Source organism: Ursus arctos, unplaced genomic scaffold (assembly GCF_023065955.2).
Source record: "Ursus arctos isolate Adak ecotype North America unplaced genomic scaffold, UrsArc2.0 scaffold_3, whole genome shotgun sequence".
In the NCBI taxonomy this organism is placed as follows: domain Eukaryota; kingdom Metazoa; phylum Chordata; class Mammalia; order Carnivora; family Ursidae; genus Ursus; species Ursus arctos.
In genome coordinates this window covers 38,543,002-38,561,234 of record NW_026622985.1, presented here as the reverse complement: position 1 = coordinate 38,561,234, position 18,233 = coordinate 38,543,002, and the positions used below count along the sequence as shown (strand labels likewise).

Genomic DNA, 18,233 nt, shown 5'->3' with positions numbered 1-18,233 from the left:
GCATATTACTTAAGGAATATTGCCATAGGCACTTGCGGTAAAACATGGGAAGTAAAGAATGTTCTAGTTGGAGTTTAGGTTTAGGAGGAACATCAGCCAGTCTCAATAACAGCGTTGTCTTGAATGCCAGAGAAAGAGTACGTCCTCAGTTGTGTTAACCCCCGACAACTCTGTGCTATTAAAGGCGTTAAAGGCGTCCTGCTTAAAACCTTCCCTTGAACTACTATGTTTAGTAAATTGGACTTGATAAATCAGTAGCATATCTTGCTTTCCACCAAGTGAATCCTTTCTACTAATTATTTATGGTGCTACATCTCGTCCCAACCTCACTTCTGAGCTGCTCAGCATCTGCACCTGGATATCCCACCAGCACTTTAGCTTCCAGTGTAGTTTGAATGTGTGCAGCCCCCCATGTGCTCCCTGATTTGGTAATAATTTTATCAGGATATATTTCACATATATGACTTGCCTATTTCAACTCTACAATTCAGTGGCTTTTAGGTATATTCAGAGTTGTATACCATCACTATAATCAATTTTAGAACATACTCATCACCCCAAAAAGAAACCCTCTATCTCTTACCTATCATGTCCCAATCCTCCACCGCCATAATCACCCCCTAACCACAAGAAACAATGATTCATCTTCTGTCTATAGATCTGCCTATTCTGGACATTTCAAAGAAATGGAATTATATGTGATTGTTTGTGACTGACTTCTTTCACTTAGCATGTTTTCAAGGTTCATCTATTTGTAGCATATATTGGTGCTTCATCAACTTTTTTATGGCCCAATATTCCACTGTATGGATATATCACTTTTTATCCAATCATCATTTGGAAGTTTGGGTGGTTTCCACCATTTGGATATAGTGAATAATGCTATTATGAGCATTCATGTGTAAATTTTTGTGTGTACATACTTTTAATTTCTCTTGGATATATAACTATAAGTGGAACTGCTGCACCAAATGGTAAATATGCTTAAGTTTTTGAGGAATTGCCAGACATTTCCTAAGTGGCTGTACCATTTTTCATTCCTAGCAGTGTGTTTAAGGATTCTAATCTCTCCACATCCTCACCAACACTTATAATCTGACTTTTTGATTATGCCATCCCACTGGCTGTGAAGTGGCATCTCATTGTGGTTCTGATTTGGTCTTTTTCCTTTAAAGCTACCATAAGCCACCCCGTTGCCCAGAAAAGCTTGAGTATCTCCAGTCCTTTTCACCGCCACTGCCCCTGCAAGTTCAGACAGTTGTCATCTCTCACTTGAACTATTACAACAGCCCTAACTGTAAATGGCCTTCCAGGTTCCAGGCTCTCTGGGTTTCCCAGGCAATACAGCTGCATTTAACATCAGTTCTAACCATCATACTATAAAGTTCACAGGAGAGAGAAGTTTGGAAAGGGGAAAACGTCCTTGGAAGCTTATAGTGGGGGAAACCTGTTCAATGCTACCTTAATGAAGTGATCAAGGTTGACATCAGCAGTGATGACAAGCAGAGATCATGTGCCCTCTAATGTGATAAGAAAGGTACTTCGCCACTCTGGTATTTTTTCAAAAACCCTTAACACCAGCTAATCATGAGAAAATATCAGACCCAAGTTGAAGGATATTCTACAAACTGTCTGATCACCCCTCAAAGCTGTCAGGGTCATGAAAAACAAGAAAAGAGAAAAGAGAAACTCACAGAGCAGAGAAGACTGGCTCCTGGAACAGAAAAAGACAAAGGAATAACTGGTGAAATCTGAATAAAGGCTGGTGTTAACAGTAATATACCAGGGTTGGTTTCTCAGTTTTGACAAATGTACCATGATAATGTAAGAGAGCTTAAAGGGAGACAAACGCTGGGGGAGGGGTTACACAAGAACTCTACTATCTCACAAGTTTTCTGTAAATCTAAAATTTCTCCACAATAAAAAGTGCATGAAAAAAAAAAATGAATCTCCTCAGGTTCTCCACTGACTACTTGAGGTTCACGTTTGCAGTTAGTAGTTGCCCTTCCCAATCTGACCACACCTTACCTCAGACCAAATCCTACTCTCCCCTTGAAACTACCAACCATTTAGTACTGATCTGTTACTGGAACACACTAGACCCTCTAAGATCTGGGTGCCATTGAACTTGCTCTTTGCTCTGACTGGAATGTCCAGAAAGAAAAACATTCTCTTAGCTTCCCTAACAGGCAAGCAGAATTAGTTACTTTATGTTATATTCCTTTCTTTATACCTCTTATCACATTTAACTTGCTCATACCTTTTTAATTTTCAGATAAATATATTTATTTATATATTATAAATATATAACAGTACATTTAATTAATATATACTTATATAGTATAAATACATATTTTATATGTATACATGCACCCACACATAGTAGTCCCCCACTCTTATCCATGGGGACTATGTTCCAAGACCTCCAGTGGAGATGCCTCAGATAGTACCAAACCCTAACTATACTGTTTTTTCCTATACATACACACACACACATACCTATGATAAAGTTTAATTTATAAAGTAGGCTCGGTAAGAGTTTAACAATAATAACCAATAAATTAGAACAATTATAACAATATACTGTAATAAAAGTTACATGAATGTGGTCTCTCTCAGAATATCTTATTGTACTGTACTCACCCTTCTTGTGATGATGTGAGATGATAAAATGCCTATGTGGTGAGACGAAATGAGGTGAATAACATAGGCATTGTGATATAGCCTTGAGCTACTATTGATCTGAGGATGTATCAAAAGGAGAATCATCTGCTTCTGGACCACAGGTGACTGAAAGTATAGAAAATGAAGTGGATAAGGGGGGACTACTGCATATATATTTAAACACTAAATCAGAAAGTAAAGTTCCAGTGTCTCTCCAAAGACACTGCTATGGACTGGTAGATAACTTTTCAGAACTTTGACTACATAAATGTCTATAGGACCTCAATAAACTGTTCTGCAACATGCATTTCTCCTTTAATATGTCTTGGCAATTGACATATAGAACTAGCTCATCCTTTATAATAGTTGCAAAATATCCATTGTGCCAAGTTTTTATTTAACCAGTCCTCTAGTTAGTCCTTCCCACTAAGAAGAGGTGTTTATAGTGAAAAACCTGTAGCTTAAAAAAACCTGTCTTACTGGTATCTCTCAATGTCAAACATAGTGTATGAATAAATTAGTCCATCTAGCCTGGTTTGAGAAGCAACGAGGCCAAGGAGAGTGCTAAAGAAGACCTAAATCATGATAGGTGAGGTGACAAAGGACAGGAGGCAAGAAGTTCAGAATATATTATAATGGATTCCACAGGACTTGGTGACAACGCTAGGAACTGAACAGAATAAGAGGTAAGGATAAGGTCAGTTGGCAAGGAGGCGAAAAGTTCACTTCAATACAAATTTAAGTAGTTGATAGGCCCTTTTAGTGAAGATGTCCAGAAGGTATTTGGAAATGTAGGATCAGACAGAGATTTAAGAGACAACCTACCTAAAATACTTAGAGTTTAAGAGATCTTCCCATCCCTTTTCTGTGATTTCAAAATCTAAAACGGTTTGAAACCCAACAGCTTTTCCCTAAATTTGGGGTAAAACTCATTTGGCAACAAAACCAGTAAGAATTGTAGTGGGCTCCTTGTAGTCTATCCCATTACTGTAAATACTCATAAATTTCACTGCAGAAATATTAATATGTTTGATTAGAGGGTGCTGCCCTCCAGGGAGGGGATTACATAACATCATATGGCAGATGCATCATATGACTTTTTCTAAAATCTAAAAATTCTGTACTCTGAAGCACAGCTGGCCCCAAGAGTTCCAGGTAAGGGATTGTTCCTAAATCAAAGGACAGCATACAAAGTGAGAAAACCGCGTAACTAATGACACAAGGAAACTGTGCACTTACAGAACAGCAACGGGATAATGACTGAGTCAGGAGAAGGACCCCAACAATGCCTGACGCTTAGTAAGCACTCAATAAATATTTACTTACTGAAAGAGTATCATGAAGGCAAGGTAGAAGAGTTTCAAAGAGTAGTCAAGAATGTTCAAAGCTCAAGGAACAAGTGAAGAATTAAGGATAAAATACTGAGGGCCCCCTGGGTGGCTCAGTTGGTTGAACACCCCACTCTTGGTTTCTGCTCTGGTCCTGATCTCTGGGTCGTGGGGTCGGGCCCCACCCTCCACCCTCAGCACTCAGCGTGGAGTCTGCTTCCCCTCTCCCAGTACCCCTCCTCCAGCTCCCATGTGAGCTCTCTCTCTCTCTCTCTCAAACAAATAAATCTTTTTTTTTTTTAAAGGATAAAACACTGACATTACAAACATATATCACACTTATTTCTAAAAAGATTTAGGCTACAAAAATAAAAAGGAAAACATCTAAAAAGGACATAACAACTACAAACACATTGCATAGGTGTTAAATTTAGCTCCAGGTGTCCAGGCAACCTAGGAAAAGTTAGGAACAATAGGCCATACAATGTTCATAGCCTTAAATTCTTTAAAATCAAACTCTTCCCTAATATTAAATTCTAAAAGGAATATCACACAGGATCTAATGTGAAGGATGACAAACTACAAAATGGTTGTCTTCAGTAGTGATTTTACAGATATTCTCCAATTGATCTTTTTTTCCTCATCTGACAAAGACAAAATTAAAACAACTCTAAATCATCTCTTCACAGGGTGAGTTAAATGACTTGAGTGATAAACTAGTATAATTACTAAATTCACATAATTCTGAAGTTTTCTTTTAAGGTATTCATTTAATATGCATTAATACTCAATAAACATTTTGTGTCAAGTCGTGGGCTAGAGATACATATAAATAATGTCCCTGCCCTCTGAAATTTCAATCTGTAGCAGTTTAGCATTATCTCCAAAGGTGTCTGGCTCAGAGCTGTTTAATACTTAACCAGTCTAAGGATTCAAAGAAATCCATGATTATGAACAACCAAATTCTTTAGGTTCTATTTGGTGAAGCTACCATTTGGTTTCCTCCCTTATATAATTCACATGGAATTTGATTCTGATCTGTTGCTGAAAGAAAATTCATAATCTGATACCACAGGTTATCCTTCTTAAAAAGAAGATGCTAAATCCAGAGTAATAATAAAGCATATGTTTTAAGTTACTTTTTAACTGTGATGTTGGTTTGAGGTAAGCCACTTACGTTATGACCCCATTTGACCTAGAGCATAGGATTTGAGATGGCTAATTAAGACCAGAGGTGTAGACTATGAACAGTTTATAGTGTAACACATTCATCTTGACTGCAAAGATTAAATTTGTCATTAGCATGCCAAGCACTATGTTCCGTAGCATTGCCTCATCTTTTTTTTTTTTTTTTTTTTAAGATCTGGACTGAAATATGACTTTCACATGTGAAAAAAATTTTTTTTCAACATGATTATTTCTGTAGCTGGGGAGTTAAAGAACAACAAACTCTGTGGATTTCATATAATGGATTAAGATGCAAAGTTGTGAAAATTCGAGACAGTTCTCCAACATCGAGTGCCATAAGTTGAAAGAAAGGAAAATATATGAGCAGTAAGTGTAACAGTTTTGGCAAGACCACACATGACATTGTGACTGAATTAGCCTTTGTTTTAAAGGGACTATTCATTTTTCACAGGAGTCTGAAATATTACCCAGGAAAATAAGCCAATTATTTTGGCTAAGAATCTCTCACCATAAAATGTTATGATAAAGTTTATTTAGTAATGATAGGTTTAAATTAATGGTTTCATTGAAAGATCTTGATATCTTGTTACTCTAAATCTTGAAAGATAATCACCAAGGAAAAATTCTTCTATTACTGATTTAAATGCTAGGTCCTTCGATATTTTTTTTAGCTTAGATATTTATTTAGGAACTAAATATTATTTAGATCTTAATATTTACTTTCATTAACTCAACTCCACTTAATACATAATGACCATTTAAAGCCAAATTTTATCAAATAAATTTAGCATAAACATAAGAAAATCAAAATCAGTGTCACATTTCCCTTAAACATTTTAATATTTTTCTGCAGCTTTTGAGAAGCTCTGAGTATTGGGCAAACATTGGGCTTGATGAGGGAACACATCTTTAAGAGATAAGTTAGTTTTTCTTTAAAAGTGATCAGAGTCCCACTGAGTCAGTTATTTCTTTCATATGGCTCAGAAATGTTATGCCTTAGTTAGTCATGTATTTGACCTTTTATAAGAGGCAGTGGACCAGGGGCTGCCTCATTTTGGAATCTCCTCAGAAATGACTAAATGTTTTCCAGATGAACATACTGTGGACCAAAGGAGGAGCTAGGCATTAGAAATCATTGCTTCCAAACCAGGGGAATTTATAGACTTCTTTTTCTTTTGGAACCTGGTGACCTAAAGGAATTGACCCACTAAGCAATTTCCTTCACTCTCAGCAGTATGATTAAGTCACAAAAACAACTCAGGATGAGATACGATATTTATTTCTATCCCACTTGTTTCTAAAAAAAGAATTTAAGACAGCTGCAAAGGCTTCTATCCTTTCCCTGTTTTCTCATCATAAATTCATACAATGTGACTTTTGCAAATGTGAACTTGAGTTACCAGTGAAGGTAGAATGGGATAGTCAGACAATTGATTACTGTCATTTGTCACAGGAACATTAATCTGCTAAAACTGGCACTAATATCCTGCTTTAGCCCTTCTTAAGAAAAACTTAAAAATAACATTCTAAAATGAATAAAATATGTTTTATGTTGCTTTTCTTCCTTTAGCTTTTATCTTATAACTTAAAATTATTTGAGATACAAATTTAATAACATTTTAAGCAATACAGAGAATATACATTATCAGTACATATAACTCAAAACCTATACCTAAGAAAGCTTAAACAAAAATAATGTTTCATGTTTAATCTGATTCACAGTTGATTGTTTCAGCACTTAAAGGAAGAACAGCCCAAAAGGAAAAAGGAAAAAAAAAAAAGGCCAAAGAAACATTTGTAAATTTCATCTACAACTGGTAAAAGACACCAGTTACATATACATTGACGATTTCTTGATCAAAAGCCTGGAAAGGATTATAAGACACCATATGCACTAGGTATGACTCCCTAAACTGCCTGGAATACATGACATTTGGCTTCCGTAGTTTTAAAAATAGGATCTAGACAGAAGTCATCTGATAAATTATCTCACTGGAAATGAGGTTAGGAAACTGCAGGGATTTGGGGAAATAAAATAATAAAGACAGTCATTTGCAACATCAGAACAGTGAGGGATTTATCTAAAGTACATTTCAGAAATGAATGATTCGGATTGATGCATTTGAACTTTAAAAATTTTTATGAGTTAAAATCATGAAGTCAATGACATTTAGAAACAGTCATACTGCCTTCCCTGTTTTCAACAGATTCTAAATCTAGCTAAATGTGTCCTGTGATCACTATTTCTGGTTACAAATAGCAATAATTGTTGCAAAGCAAATGACATGGTGGCACAGGAAAACAATCCCCTTCCAGCAGAGGGGAGAGTGGATTACCTCACTCATGTAGCCTGCAGGTTATATAATGAAGATTAGAGACTTTAAAATGAAAAAGAAATGTATGCTAAAATAGAAAAATGATTTCATGAAAAATAAAAAGACAGATTGCTTTGTTTAGGGGAAAACTTCAAAAGTGCTGATGAGAAACTTTAGATACACATATTTAAGTGTTTATGAGCTATGAAAACTTGTTACTAAGAAACGAATCTATTCATTTCCATAATATTCATAAGAATGCAAACATGCAAATAAGTTTTACTCATATACGGCTTGGATATGTTACAACATATTACAATATACATTGCACAACGATATCGTATAACAGTATAGAACTAATTATATTTATATATTATAAATGTAATAATGTTACCATTATAGACAATATGTTACAATCTTGAAATGGGTAATTTCTACTAGATTCAGTACAGATGAAAGTATTACTTTTAGTTTTCACCCATGCATTTTGGTAAGAAGTGGCCAAGGTACGAAATTTAAACTACTTCAGGATACACTTTCATATAAGTAACCTCTAGGAGGTTGCCACACACAAGGGTGATTACTGCAATAGCGATTCCAAGAAATAAGCCCGGGAACCATTTTATTCCATCTATGGCAGTTCATTCCTTTAACTATTTCTCAATCTTTTCAAGTCTTCCTTTGTTAACTATTAAAATTTCATGGCTGAACCTTCTCAGTCAGGATTCTGAAATGCCCTCCCTCCCAGAACCCCACAACCCCACCAAGAATTACCAATAATGAGAGGCCCTTGAGTGTGCTGTCAGACTTTATTAGAATTTGTCTACTTCTCTATTTCTAAATCCACAAAGGTAGGAATAGGGTGGGGGAAACTCAAAGATAGCGGATGAGGGTGAAATAACCATCTGAACCATGTGAATAAATTCCTTAATCAAATATTAAATAGAGTCTTCACATAGAGATTTGTTCCTGAATAGTTAGTCCTCAGGTAAACAGGAGGTAAAATTTCCAATAGGTTGCATTCTAAACAAATCAGCCAAGTTCTGTCACTTTGGCCTGTCAGTATATAAAGTATCCTCAAAACAGGGAATAAGACTTTCTGCTATCCCCAAACACATGATTTCACCTACACTAGAAACCACCGAGACAGAAGATGAATACTAAGAACCCACACTAGGCGGCAACAAGATGATTACACTATGTTAAGCAACATTACGACAAAACTCATCTCTGAATAAGACAATCAGAGATTTCTGGCAGTACTGTTAGTAAGTCCTCTTCACCCTAATGGCAAGCAAACACTCAAACCTGGAAAAACACTCTGCATATATTGTTTCTTATTTTGAACTAAGTAAATTACACAAAATATATTACATGCTACAAAGTTCTTTGCAGTAATGCCAGCAAATACCATTTTGGAAGGTTTCTTATGAGCTATGTTTGCCCTTTATTTTATTTAATATATAAGCCCCCTATCCCCTCTCTCAGAAAATCAAAGCTGGGAGGTATTTCCCAATTTGGCTAATGTTGCATAGCTACTGGATGATAGTCAAAATCACCACCTCTATTTGACCTCAAAATATGATCTCTACCATTACATAATGCATCCCTTGACAAAGGTTGAAACAACTGTTTTAACGTGATCAATGCTGGAAGCGTCACAATTGAAAGAAGGTAAAAGGAAAGAGGTTATTTTCCTCTTTTGGGTGAGGGGGCATAAGGGGTTGATCCATGTGGAAGAAAAACATCAAAATCCTGAAAATGGAGAAATGCATCAAAGGTAATTTTGAAGTTTTAGAAGAAAGGATGAATAAGGAGAGAATCGTATCCAATTCAGGGCTTTCCAGTATTTCTTTCTCAAAGTAAACATAACTAAGTTTAAGCATGGAAATGAACTGGCAGTGCACTGTAAATAAATACTGGATAGTCAAACAAACTCTATGCTTAACCTCACTCAAACTGGATATACATAAATTAACATATTTTTAAGATTTCCACCTTCCAGATGGTCATAATTAGAAATTTTATAATGCCCGCAATTGAAGATGTTAGGGAAAATAGGCATTTTCTATACCAATGATTTCTAGGAAAATAGTTTATGAGGGCTATTTGGCAATAACTATCAAAATGTAAAATACATACAGCTTTTGGCTCAACAATTCCCCTTCTATACTTTATCTGACAGATAGGCTTACTCAGAAATACCCAAAGATATACTGGCAAGGATGCTCACTGTGACATTATAAAAACAACAAATGGAAATACCCTAAACTTCCATCAAAGGGAGGATGTATGCATTTAATCGCATACCACTCAGCTAAAGAAGAAAGAAGTAGGTGTATATGGGCTAATGAAAGTTTGCAAGATATATTTTTAGGTTAAAAAAAAGCAATTTGAGAGAGAATTTATGTAGATTTTATCCATGTGAAGACAGAGAGGCAGACTGACACACAGAGAAGCAGTCTATGTAAATCGCATTTCTAGGTGTATATACGAACTTTAAAGCAGTTTCCCCTGGGAAGTAAAAGTTGGAATTTTGGAAGATAATGGGGATAATGAAGCAAAGGGCTGAGATAAATACTTCTACATTACACTTGTTCTAACTTTTGATTTTTTTTTTTTTTTACCATTAGCCTGCATTATTTTTATAACAATTAGCTTTAAAAAAAATCACTGAAGATTCATATAATATACATTGTACTAACAAGGAAGAATTCACCTGGTCCATTTCAACTGTCTATGAAACAGGAAAACACTAGACTTCACTCAAGAGATCTGAGATCTAGTTCCAGGTTTACTACAGTTCGAGCACCTCCCTGAATGACCCTGTAGTTTTCTTCCAGTCTACCATTCATTCTAATTTAAGAGTAATATTTTTTTTAATACACTCCACGTCCAGCATGGAGCTTGATGGGGGGCTTGAACTCATTACCCTGAGATCAAGACCTGAACTGAGACCAAGACCTGAGCTGAGATCAAGAGTTGGACACTTAACTGACTGAAGCACCCAGGTGTTCTTTAATTGTTTTTTGGTTTTTTTTTTTTTTTAAGATTTATGATTTTAAATAGTTTATGAGTAACTTTCCAAATCAGTGGCAAAGTGAAAAATGGCTAACAGATGAATGTTGACCAGTTGGTAGCTGATGCCTGGAATTACTAGACTGAAAAGTGTTTGGAGGGAAAGCAGGTGATCGATAAGCAATTTGTGTCAAGGGTCTTAAAGAAGGGTGGGGCCCTTCACTCACACCAGATCAGGCACAACTTGGTGTGACCAGTTCACCTCACTGTCACTTAAGAGAGTTATTTGTCAATGAAGAATTTCAACATATTAAAGGAAGTTTGTTAACAGTCCACTTGTGGAACTCGTTTCGATGTGTTTTTTTTCATATCACTGCAGTGCTTCCTCTTACTTTAACTATACTCTGCCCACTTTCCAAAATACAGTTCTCAGCCCATCTATGTGCTGTCTATGAGAGACTCACTTCAGATTTAAAGACATGTGTAGACTGAAAATGAAGGGATAGGAAAACATTTACCATGCAGATGGAAGTGAAAAGCAAGCTGGGGTAGGAATTCATACTGGACAAAATAGACTTTAAAACAAAGACCGTAATAAGAGACAAAGAAGGACACTACAGAAAGGTAAGTAGAGCAATCCAACAAAAGGATATAACAATTGTAAATATTTATGCATGCAACATGGGAGCACCCAAACACATAAAGCAACTATCAACAGACATAAAGGAAGAAATTAATAGTAATACAGTAATAGTAGGGGACTTTAATGCCTCACTTACATCAATAGACCATCCAGACAGAAAATCAACAAGGAAACAAGGGCTTTGAATGACACATTAGGACCAGATGGACCTAACAGCTAAATTCAGAGCACTGATGAAAGACACTGAAGATGATACAAACAAATGGAAAGATATTCCATTCTCATGGACTGGAATAACCAATATTGTTAAAACTGGTTTTAACAAAAATGGTAGTCCATACTACCCAAAGTAATCCACAGATTTAAGGTAATCCCTATCAAAATATACCTATCAAAACCAAAAACATTTTTCACAGAATTAGAACAAATAATACTAAAATGTGTATGAAACCACAGAGACCCCAAATAGCCAAAGCATTCTTGAAAAAGAACAACAAAGCTGGAAGCATCACAATCCCAGATTTTAAGATTTAGTTCAAAGCTATAGTAACCAAAATAGTATGGTATTGGCACAAAAATAGACAAAGAGATCAACGGAACAAAATAAAGAATCCAGAAATAAACCCATGCTTTTATGGTTAATTAATCTATAACAAAGGAGGCAAGAATATACAATAGGGACACCTGAGTGGCTCAGCTGGTTAAGCATCTGCCTTCAGCTCGGGTCACGATCCCAGGGTCCTAGGATTGAGTTCCACATTGGGCTCCTTGCTCAGCGGGAAGCGTCCTTCTCCCTCTGCCTGCCACTCCCCCTGCTTGTGCTCTTTCTCTCTCTGACAAATAAACAAATAAAATCTTAAAAAAAAAAAAAGAATATACAACAGAAAAAAAGACAGTTTCTTCAACAAATGGTATTGGGAAAACTGGACAGCTACATGCAAAAGAATGAAACTGAACCACTTTCTTACACCACACACAAAAATAAACTCAAATTGGACTAAAGACCTAAATATGAGACCTGAAACCATAAAATTCTTAGAAGACAACATAAGCAGTAATTTCTTTGACATCAGCTATAGAAACATTTTTCTAGATAGGTCTCCTCTGGCAAGGGAAACAAAAGCAAAATTAAACTATCGGGACTATACCAAAATAAAAAGCTACTGTACCACAAAGAAAACCATCAACAAAACAAAAATGCAACCTACTGAATGCAAGATGTTGGCAAATGATATATCTGATAAGGAGTTAATATCCAAAATACATAAAGAACTTATACAACCCAACACCAAAAAAACAAATAAACCAATTAAACATGGGTAGAAGACTTGAATAAACATTTTTTCCAAAGAAGACACATATATGGCCAATGGACACATGAAAAGATGCTCACTCACATCACTAATCATCAGGCAAAGGCAAATTAAAACAAAAATACCACTTTACACCTGTCCGAATGGCTAAAATTAAAAAAGAAAAACAATAAGCAAAAACAAATGGTATCGAGGATGTGGAGAAAAAGGAACCCTTGTACACTGTTTGTGGGAATGCAAATTGGTGCAGCCATTGTGGAAAACAAGTTCCTCAAATAATTAAAACAGAATTATGGTAGGATGTAGTAATTCTACTACTGGGCATTTACCTAAAGAAAATGAAAACACTAATTTGAAAAGATAATATGTACCCCAATATTTACTGCAGCATTATTTACAACAGCCAAGATATGGAAACAACCCAAGTGTTTACTGATTGATGAATGAAGAGAGAGAGAGAGTGTGTGTGTATGTGTGTGTGTGTAATGGAATATTACTCAGTCATAAAAAATGAAAGCCTGTTATTTGCAGCAACATGGATGAACTTGAATGGTATTATGCTAAGTGAAGTAAGTCAGGCAGAGAAAGACAAGTAGGATACAATTTCACTCATATGTGGAATTTAAGAAAAGAAAACAAAGGAAAAAGCGAGACAAGCAAAATTTTTTAAAAAGGTGACTCTTAAATACAGAGAACAAACTGGTGGTTGCCAGAGAGGAGGTGGGTAGGGAGAGAGGAGGTGGGTAGGGGGACAGGAGAAATAAAGGGGATAAAGAGTACACTTATCTTGATGATCTATACTGAGAAATGTATAGAATTGTTCAATCACTATATTGCACACCTGAAACTAATATAACACTGCATGTTAACTATACTTGAACAACAAAACAAAACAAAAAATACAGTCTCAGTTATCTACATCAATCATTTTTGGGTAAAAGTGTCCTCTACTTAGCAGTTCTCAAAGCAACCTTTTCTAGCTTTTTAAAATATATGCAAACCAGAAAAATGAAAACTCACAATACCATCACTACTACTAGAATGTAGAAAGAAGCTTAATCAACTGTAGGGCAGAAGGAGCTGGACTGAGAAAAAGCTGTGATGGGTGTTTGTAAAAACAGTCCTAGCTCTGAAGAAAATGCACAAGTACTTTGGGTAACCGATACAATGTAGTTCAGATAATTGTCTTAAGTTAGAGGTAGATGAAACAGTTGATCTTATTAAATGCAGAAGAAAGCAGGCAGAAAACAAGAGAAAATACAAGGAGAATGTACAGAAGAGTGTCATATGCTAGAAGACAAGCGTAGACGAGGAGGGAGCTAAAGTTCAGTGACATTGAGACTGTTTAACAGGAATCCCAAGAGCAAAATGCTAAAAAAGAAGGTCTAAGATCGAGCTGTTTTTCTTTGGGTGTATCACTTTACCCAAAGTGCAGTTTTCTGTAGGCCTGTGCAGGCCCTCACTGGCTGCCATCTGTTTTAGAAGTGCAGCCCACATCACAAGACATCGAAATGATGTGCTTTCTCCTCCTTCTCACATCTGCTTGCTGAAAACTAAGCTTCATTTCACTGTAACTGAGTATCATTTATCAATCTAGATCCTCCAACTTCTCTCCTTTCTGATTAATTCTGGCCTTTCAAAAAAAAAACAACTCTACCCTTTAACTTTTTCTCTAAAGTCAGTAATTTGGCAACTTCATTGCTCACCATTGCATGCAAGTTGCACAATTTCATGTACATTTCATACAATGTGACAGTGATTAATAAAGAGAATTGGAAGTTTGGAAATCTTAGTGGGTTCCACTCAAAACAAGAACAACTGAATTTTGATGCCTACCATGTTTCTTTCCTCAATCTAAGTTTCTATGGTGCTGGCTGATAAGCAAAACAAAACAAAATAATGTTACCAGGTGGGACAGACAGACTCAGACGGGATGATTTTGTGTTATTTTTAATGCCATAACTTAATTCTTTTATTTAAATGCTAATCGATTGTCCAAGCACAACCTTCTAGTGGCAGAATCAATTTCAATAGTGATGCTGATAGCTGCAATATGATCAACTGAAGCCTCTGCCACTTGGTACAAAAGAAGCTGAAATGATAGGCAGCTCATTAATCATTTATCCCAGAGATGAATGTGTTCAGTTGCTGATATGAGGTTGTGGGTGAATGCTGCCAAAATGAGAAATGTCAATTGTCAGGCCTCATGCATAATAACAGTGGAGCTATTTTTAAGCTTCTCTGAAGATTAGAGTTATGCTCTTTTCCCCTACAGTTCCGTCACATATGCTTGGCAATTTTGTTCTATGAGAATTCATTTTCACTCTGCTCAGATGTCTCTGCTTCAGAAAATATATACCACTCAAAATCTAGCATGAGATATTTGAAAAGTTATTTAGAAATCTGTAGAATTCCACACATTGGGAATGAACTCTAAAAGAATAGAGAAGTACAAGAGGCAAACCAAGAGTTATTGAATAACTTTTTGGCTAATTTTCCCCCATAGGATATGTTTCATCAGCAAGGATGATACATGATTTTAATTTCTCAGCTCCCCAGAAGGAACATGTTCTATAATTGATATAACAGTTTCTGAAGACAGATAACAGGATTCAATAAACTAGACTTTTAAAAAGTATTTGTTCACTAAGTTAAGCGAACAATGTTACCAAAGATTAGTTGTACCAAATGACCTCAAGAATCTGCCCCAGCTTATTTGTCTCCAAGTTGTCTAATCCTTCCAAGGGAAAACAATGTTCCCTGCCTGGAGTAGTATTCTTTTTTGGAAGGCAGCAGTATCTTAGCATTCACTGAGAGAGTCACACTCACTTTTCCAAGAGGAATTTCATGTATTTCAAATATCTATCCATCTTAAAAAAATGGTAATTTGTTCAAAGAGTCATAACTGACCCTACATTCCATTTTTGAAGAATGGAAGGGAAAGATAAGATTTAAGATGAAAAAATGCATTACTTTTGAAAGAGACACTTCACCCACATCAAGTTGCTGAATGTTTTGTTCCATTCATTTATTTTGGGAACATTTATTTATGATAAAGATGCATACCCCTAGGTTAACTAACAAATATTAAGTATACCTGCTTAATGCATAAAACGGATTTCCAAACTAATAGAGAAAATAATATATGTAGTACAAGAACTTTGTACCATTCAAATTTTTACTATGAGATAGTTATCAAATTACTTGCTGCTAAAAAGGATAGTTTCACATTTGACAGTGGCAGCTTCTTAAACTGTCATCAGCAAAATATGCGGGTGCAATGTGATATAAATCTGAAGCAGCATGATTTTTGACATTTGCTATTTCCAACTCCAGACTTTCTTGCATATACACCCATGCACATCCCCACCCCACAGGTATGTTTGTATACGTAAATGGAGCTAATACTCTCTAAATAAAAAGATGTAAGACCAACAGTTTGCGTGAATTCTTACACAAATGTCTTTTCAAGTTTCTGCGACACTAAATTCTTCAAATGCTCCTTATGACTTTATATTTTAAGAGCCCAACTAGTTAGATTTCTACATCTGAATTTCCAGCCATGAAATTATGTCAAGGCCACATGCTTTTCATAAATTGTACTGAATTACTATTATTGCTGCTACTTCTGACATCACAAAATTACATACATTACCAAACTATAAGGACTTAGAAAAGATGCAAGGTGTGCTTCCTTTCTATGTGTAGAACCAGCAGTAACAGGATCCTTGTTTTATTCCTGTCTATAACTTTAATCCTGAAGTTATGTTTTTAGCAAGGCATTTCAAAACTTTGGACTATTAATAGATCAGTAAGAAAATTACATTTTTGAAAAATGTTATAGACAAACTCTACTTCATTAAATTATTTCTAATTAGACAACAATTTTTGAAAAGTCCAAAATTGGAAAACTAAACTTTTTCTTTTTTTGGCTTGTAGAAAGAGATGTTAAAATGATACTTTCCAGCAATGATAAATATTAACCTGAATAGATTTGCATCTGTTGAAAACTATGCTTATGTCTATCTTTTTCATTAGACATACAGCTCCTCCAAGGCAACCTATGGTGCCCATCAACTGTTTGAAACCACAACCTTTCAGTGTCTGGAACACCAAGGCACACAAAACCTTGCTGGTTAGAAGCGTGGGCAGGCAGGTGGTTCAGAACTATCGCTTAGATATAGGTAACTTGTTAAATTACTGGAAATGAGTAAAATGCACTCTAGACTGAACTGGACAATAATAAACTAAATGCTAAACAAAGAAGGTTTCCTGCCACAGGCCCAGAGCCAAAACAAAGGAGTTAGGAAATCTCATGAGAAAGATCTAGGAGAAAAAATATTGAAATGAAGTCATTAATTATGTATCACTAACCTCAGGGAAATCACATTATTTTATGGCTCTATTTCCCAATGTGCTAAATGGAGGGGCAAAATGCATACCTATTTCCAAATATGTGAGAGAGATAAGATTAAGAGAAAGGTCCACATCTTATTATTCCTATATAATTATTATAAAATATGAAATCTAGAAAAATGCTTTCCAACTAGATTCCAATACTAGTTTTCATACCTTGTAGCAAGTTTCTTCACCTCACAGAATAATTCCCAATATTTGACTGTTCATTATAATAACAAGATACCACATTATGGGTTACTTTTATAAAAGCCAGTAATGTGTGATATGCACATTCATTTATTTGCACGTTTATCATTATTATAGAAAAACCAGATACAGTAAGAAGAAAAATGTCACTTAAAATCCCACTCTTGAATGATGGCCACTGTTAAAACTTTTGTAAATATTCAAGTGTTCCATGCAAATCTGTTTATATGCTATACATACTATAACTTGCCTTTCCCTCCATTCATTAATACATCATGAATCTACCTTTGTCAATAAAAATATCTATACTTTTTGAATAGTTTGTTAGTATTCCACTGCAAATAATTTCTTTACTCTTATTTACTATTATTTAGGTTTCCAAGTTATTATAAACAATGCTGTGATGAAACACTTCTTAGAAACCTACATCTTTGTGCACTTATCTCTCAGAAAATATTCCCAATATACTGTGTCCAAGGGTGTGAACCTTTTTAAGGATTTTGATACATATTGCTCACAAGTCCTCAAGGACACCTGTACTGATACATACTTTCACAAGTCCTTATCTCAGAATGCTCCTTTCCTACATTCATGAAAGTGCACATTATTCTTTTTAATCTATGCAGGCAGGTGAACATTATCCTATTGTTTTAATTAACATTAGTTACTGATTTAACATTTATTCCTATTGGCCATTTCAATTTATTTTGCCTATATAATTGCTGATCACTATTAGCTATTGGTTAGGTCTTTTCTTCTGGATTTGAGAATGTTCCTTATGAATTAAGGGTATTTGTCATACATGTTGTAGTTTATCAGTTTATTTGCCTTTAACTATTGGTGACATTCTTGCCACACCAGACTTTGAAAGGACTTGAAAAAGAAGCAAGGTGTGTCTCCTGCTTTCCTCTTCTGCATTGCTGTGTGCAAAACCAGTGGTAATAACAGGATCCTTATTTTATTCCTGCCTGTAAATGGGAAGGATTTTACTATTTCTCCCCTAGGCATGATGTCAGGTGTTTGAGATAGTAACATAGGGGGAAACAATGGAGGAAAAACACTTCCTTTGCATGATAATAACTAAATCTAAAAAACAAACTGGGAATCAATTTTTGAATTTTATCAAAATGCCTTTTACATCCAATGAGCTGTTAACATG

At 35.4% G+C, this 18,233-nt stretch overlaps 1 protein-coding gene across 2 annotated transcripts in view; it reads right to left on the bottom strand.

The window, feature by feature from the left end:
- Window positions 1–18,233, bottom strand: part of MIOS (meiosis regulator for oocyte development) — a 60,897-nt gene that overhangs the window by 4,044 nt on the left and 38,620 nt on the right. For both annotated transcript variants that reach the window (XR_008956303.1, XR_008956302.1), the window contains exon 11: window positions 2,644–2,790. The gene's annotated coding sequence lies outside the window, so the exon portion shown is untranslated. The remainder of the gene's footprint in view (window positions 1–2,643; window positions 2,791–18,233) is intronic.